Source organism: Saimiri boliviensis, chromosome 11 (assembly GCF_048565385.1).
Source record: "Saimiri boliviensis isolate mSaiBol1 chromosome 11, mSaiBol1.pri, whole genome shotgun sequence".
Lineage (NCBI taxonomy): Eukaryota > Metazoa > Chordata > Mammalia > Primates > Cebidae > Saimiri > Saimiri boliviensis.
In genome coordinates, this window is record NC_133459.1 from 31,939,243 (window position 1) to 31,945,631 (window position 6,389).

At 44.6% G+C, this 6,389-nt stretch overlaps 1 pseudogene; it reads left to right on the forward strand.

The window, feature by feature from the left end:
• The first annotated feature begins 5,305 nt into the window (after positions 1-5,305).
• On the forward strand, positions 5,306-5,625 carry LOC120366101 (synaptojanin-2-binding protein pseudogene; annotated as a pseudogene).
• Positions 5,626-6,389: the final 764 nt, after the last annotated feature.

Consider the following 6,389-nt stretch of genomic DNA (forward strand, 5'->3'; position numbering starts at 1 on the left):
GTATGGTTTCATTTACGTGAAATGTCCAGAAAAGGCAAATCCCTGAAGAGAGAAAGTAGATTACTGGTTGCCAGGGGTTAGGAGAAGGGATGAGAATATTGGGGACAGTGATAACTACAGGGTGCAAAGTTTCTTTTTGGGGGTGATAAAGAATGTTCTAAAATTGGTTGTAGTGATGGATTGCATAATTCTGTAAATATACTAAAAACCATTGAACTATATACTTTAAATGAGTGAATTGTATGGTATGTGAATTATAACTCAGTAAAACTAAGAAAATTGGCTACAAATCCTTTGAAACTCCTCCTATGAAGACGTGGGGTCGATGCCCCATCCCCTTGAATTGAGTGGCCTTGTGTCAACTTGACCAGTAGAGTATGGTGAAAGTGACACTATGTGACTTCTGAGGCTAAGCCTTTGAACATCTTCTACCTGGCTCTCTCCAGACACTAACTCTTGAGACTTCACACTCAGAACCCAACTCCTATGCTATGAGAAGCCCAAGCCACATGTAGGATATGAAGGAGACATTCCCAGCTAAGCCCAGCATTCAGCCATGCAAGGCCAGGAGCCAGACATGTGAGTGAAGGAACCCCCAGATGACCCCAGTCCCCAGCCACTGGAGCCTTCTCAGTTAACGCCTTAGACATCAAGAGGCAGAGATAAACCATTCGTATGGTGCTGTCTAAATTCCTGACTGCCAAATCCATGAGACTAAGAAAAATGTTGCTTTGTAACTGCCAAGCTGGGAGTATTTGCTATGCAGAAACAGATTATAGAGGCCACCAGTCCTACTCCTGGCTCTACAATTCCTATCTCTGTCCCATCTGATCCCTTCCCAGGTCTCTCAAGAGTCCCTCATTCAGGTGCCCTGGAGAGGTCAGTTGCTGCTCAGAACTGGAGAGGGAAGGTTTTTTCCCCCAACCCAGTTCTTTTCTGAGAGTGTTTCCTCAGAAAAGGTTGAAATTCACTTGTGAGTTCAAATTCCTGTTAATCCCCAGAACACCTGCATTGACACCTGTTTGCCCTGACTCGGGGAATTGTGAAAAGGGCTCAGGTGTGTGGAGATTTGCATTTCTTTTGCATAAATGTGTTGGGAACTTAGTTGCTCCCCGCTCTGGTTCTGGCCTGACCCTCTCCTCTGAGCTCATGATCTCTGCATCTGACTACAGCCAGGCTATTCTCTGCCATCACCATCTCTCTCCAAGATTATTGCAAAGGCCTCCTAACAGACCTCCCTGCTTCCAACTTTGCCTTGTCTATTTCCCACACAGCAGCCTCAGTGATCCTTCTGGTTTTTTTTTTTTTTTTTTTTTTTTTAGACAGAGTTTCGCTCTTGTTACCCAGGCTGGAGTGCAATGACGCGATCTTGGCTCACCACAACCTCCGCCTCCTGGGTTCAAGCAATTCTCCTGCCTCAGCCTCCTGAGTAGCTGGGATTACAGGCACGCGCCACCACGCCCAGCTAATTTTTTGTCTTTTTGGTAGAGACGGGGTTTCACCATGTTGACCAGGATGGTCTCGATCTCTTGACCTCGCGATCCACCTGCCTCGGCCTCCCAAAGAGCTGGGATTACAGGCTTGAGCCACTGCGCCCAGCTGATCCTTTTAAAATGAAGGTCGAGCCTGTCATTCTTCTACTGGAAACCTCTGCCACTTCCCACATCCCTCAGAATAAGAGTCTGAGTCCTGGCAATGGCCAACTGACTCTGTCTCCTACTTCTTGTTCACTCCCTCTCTCTCTGCAGCCATCCCAGCCTTCCTTGTTCTTCCCTGAAGATGCTCTTGCTGCAAAGCCTTTATGATTGTCATTTCCTCTGCAAGGGACAGTTTTCCTCAAGATATCTGCAGGGCTTGTTCTCACATTTCCTTCTGCCTCTGTTCAAATGTTTCTAAGGGCAATGTAGGGGTCGGGAAGGCTGAAGGTGGGGGTGGGGTTCCCTGACTGCTTTCCACCCTACCTGGGACTCTCTAGCCTCTCTCTTTCCTTTTCTCCACAACCCTTAACATCTAACACAACATGCAGTGACATCTTTTCCAGTTTTAAATGGAAGCTCCATGAGCTCTGGGATTTATCCGTCTCATGCAATGCTGGCTCCTAGAATAGTACCTAGAACACTAGAAAGACTTTATTAGCCATTTGTGGAATGAATGGATGAATGGATCCCAGGCAACTCCTTCACTTATGTCCAATCAGTCACAAAGTCATTTCTATTCTGCCTTCTTTTTTGTTTTTGAGATGGAGTCTTGCTCTGTTGCCAAGGCTGGAGTATGGTGGGATGGGCTTGGCTCACTGCAACCTCTGCCTCCTGGGTTCAAGTGATTCTCCTGCTTCAGCCTCCCAAGTAGCTGGGATTACAGGTGTGTGCCACCATGCCAGACCTTTTTGTGTGTATTTTTAGTAGAGAAACGGTTTCACTATGTTGGCCAGGCTGGTCTTGAACGCCTGATCTCATGATCTGCCTTCCTTGGCCTCCCAAAGTGCTGGGATTACAGGTGTGAGCCACTATGCCCAGCCCTATTCTGCCTTCTTAAAATCACCTGCATCCACACTCTCCTTCCCTCAGCCCCCAGTCAACAACCGGTTCAGACACCACCTTCTCCCCCATCAGCAATTACAATTGTCTAGTTACCGTCATCCCTCCCTCTGCTCCCTTTTCATCTAAACTCTTGCCACAGCTATGTTTTTTTTTTTTTTTTACATATAGCCTTGCTTCTACTGACTCTTCAGATTAATACCCTATTTTGAAAAAACCTATAACCATAGCAGCTGACATTTATGTTTACTGTGTAACTTTAAGCATGTTATTTAACATTCCAATGCCTCAGTTTCCTCACCTGTAAACCGAGAATAGTGTTAATACCTACCTCATTGGTAGGTGGTGAGGATGAAATCTGGAAAGTAAACCTGATAAGTTCTCAAGGAGTTTTAGCTAGTATTGTTGTTACTGAGTGCTTATGCTGTACCAGGCACCATTCCAAATACATCCAGGCACTAACTCATGGAATCCTCATACTCACCCTATGAAGCAGGTTTAGTAAGAACACCATAAACAGAACAGGCTACAGTGGTTTTACCAAGGAAAGGGAAAGCAAAACCAGTCATGGCTCTCTCTAGTTTATAAGAGTCTGATGCTCCCACCGTCTATAGGACATATAATACGAATAACAATAGCTGGTGTTCACCAAATACTTCACGTGTATCGGGCCCAGTGCTAAGCGTCTGCACGTGCGGACATTCCTCCCACAGTGCCAATTCTCATAACCTGCTCTGTGCATAGCTTGATGGATCAATTAGAGAACACGATTTGCATCCTGTGGCTTGCAATTGGTTATACAGCAATGCAAGCTGGAAGCAGCCTGGAAGCTGCGGCTGCCATGAGGCTGCTGGCTGGGTTTCACTTTGTTTTTCTGAACAATGGCTGCTTCTCAAGGTGTGTTACTGATGGTGCTGGTGGTGCTAGAAATAGGAAGGTCAGCACTTTGAAAGAAAATCTAGATGTAATCAAAGCTCAGGGATGCTCAGGGATATAAAACTTTTATAACCATACACATATTGCTAGGGCAAACACCATTATTATCAAGGTATCAACAAGAAAAACGACTTTGCAATTGCTAGACTGAAAATCTCTAACCCAACCACATTTTCATGCATGATTATTTTTATGACTAGTTTCAAAAGAACCACCACAACAATAATAATAACCTTCACTAACGTTCATTGAACGTACTATGTGTCTGGCTTTTTGCTAAGAGATTTGCATAATGATCTATTTAATTTTCAGGCAATACTCTTTGTTATTGGCTCCATTTTCAGATAGTGAAACCAAGGCATAGAGATGAGATGATTGCTCAGTGTCAAAACAGTTAGAAGGAAGCAGAGCTGGGTCTCAAACACATAGAGCCCAGTGTGAGCCAGAACCACAGCACTGCGCTATCCTAGTGGACTGTCGATTGCATGAGGTTTCTTAGAACTGCAGTTATTGCACGATGCCCACATCATCTCATTTGCTTTTTCTACTTTTCTAAGGGACAGTTCCTCTTACTTTAGCTATTTCCCAATAAAGACCAAGGCACAGAGATGTCAAACAAAAGTTGCACAGACAGTAAGTGGTTGAGCATGAGCTCCAAAAGATACCTAAGGAATCCACAGTCCCCGATCTCCCTGCTGGGGTCAAGTCTCCTGATACTTCACCACTTATGTGTCAGTCCGCAACTGACCACAGTTGTCATTTTACACATGCGTGTGTATTTTGTTGTCTACCCAACTATAGAGTGAGGTTGATAAGAGTAGGGTCCATTATTTTGATTATTATTGTGTGCCCCCTACATAGTAGATGGGTTTTGATTATTATTGTGTGCCCCTTACATAGTAGATGCCCAGTTAATATTTGTGGACTGAATGAGTGAATGATGGATTCCTCTGGAGGCACTGAGCTGGACCAAGGGGGTACAGGGGACACACCCCAACTCCCTCAGCCCTACTAAGGCAGTTTCTAAGGCTCAGGATGTTGGCTCATCCTGTTCTGACCTCAGGAAGGATGCTGGGGCCTAGCCCATTGGTAGGTGGGAACTGAAATTGCTGTTACTGCCCAGAGACTGGACTCGGGTTCTTGGAGTCACAGATAATGTTGATGCCCTATGTAAATCCATCCCTCTTTCTTTCTGGCTGGAAAGGCCTGTTTTGCTTGGGTCCTTTTCCCTTGAGGCCAAGTACTCAAATGACATGGCACTCCTCATAGTGGGGACATCAGTCATGATTGGTCGAAGCCAATCAATGATTATATTCCCCTCACCAGATACTGGTTAGCGAAAGCATGCGAACAAATCCTAGCCAATGGGATCTAAGGGGAAGTGTGATGGAGAGGTCTCCAGGAAAGGTTTTCTTCCTTTAAAGATGCGTAAGTGGAGCCAGGTGCGGTGGCTCACTCCTGTAATCCCAGCACTTTGGGAGGCCAAGGCGGGCAGTATCACGAGGTCAGGAGTTTGAGACCAGTCTGGCCATGAGTCAGATCGTAAGGTCAGGAGTTTGAAACCAGTCTGGTTTCACATAGGGAAACCCATCTCTGCTAAAAATACAAAAAACTAGCTGGGTGTGGTGGTGTGCACCTGTAATCCCAGCTACTCAGGAGACTGAGGTAGGAGAATCAAGTGAACCTGGGAGGTGGAGGTTGCAGTAAGACGAGATCATACCATTGCATTCCAGACCGGGTGACAGTTTGAGACACTGTCTCAAGAAAAAAAAAGAAAAGATACAGAGATTGATTCGCCTTCACCTGCAGAACTCCAGCTGAACCAAGTAGGAAGCCAGGCGAGCTGTAAAACATGAACAGAGGAGTGGATTATTTGGTCACTGAGGTAGAGATCAATCTTACCAGAGGACCCTCAGGTAAATGGCCAAGACCTAAAGAACCTGCTGCACCAGGATGCTGTAGGCCTCTTTCGGAATGCAGGCTATGCTGTGTCTCTGAGAGTGCAGCACAGGTTATAGGTGCAGAATGGACCTATCGGACACTGAGGTGAAGGGGACCCAAGTGATATTTCCAACTTTATGGTGCTGGTGCCAGTGTTTCCCTCACTGTGGTAGCAGCCTGGGCTTTCATGAGATACCAGCAACAACTTTGAAAAACTTGTTCTCTTTCAGTGCTCCCAGTGAAGATATACTTCACTCACCCTCCACCCTTGCTATGCTACCATGTCTTTCCCTCTCCGTAGCCAACACATGATTTGAAGTGACCGATACACAACCCAAATTTTGCTGTTCAGAATCTTCAATTCTTCGTATTCTAATGGGAAAGTAAAGGTATCGTTTGAAGAAAAACTGAAGAAAATACTTGCTTAGAACATATGAGGAGTTATATATTTTACTGGGACTTTCAATAGAAATTCGGCTACGACCCAAAGAGAGAAAGATTCAGTCTTCCTGTCACCATAGGCAATACCTCTTTTCTTAGCTGGCATCCCATAAAGGCCAGCTATGTGATATTAGAGGAAGAAAGGATTTTTCTTTTTAATGATCTTCCTCGGGAAATTATTATGGCCTTTATTTAATTTCTAACTACATACCTTGGTGCCTATATCAGACAAAGGAGAGTGAAAGAGCATTTTTACTTTTTTAAAAAAGCAAATACATATATTCACATATACAAGCAAATATTATAGTATAAAAGTGATACCTATGGAGAATTTAAGAAGTGAGAAAGCTAAAAAAAAAAAAAAAAGATGCTTAAGTGGAAATAAGTGTGTGTGTGTGTGTGTGTGTGTGTGTCTTTGGTTTTTTTTTTTCATGTTTGTTAGTTTTTTTTTGAGTCAGAGTCTCACTCTGTCACCCAGGCTGGAGTGCAGTGGTGTGATCTTGGCTCATTATAACCTCAACCTCCTGGATTCAA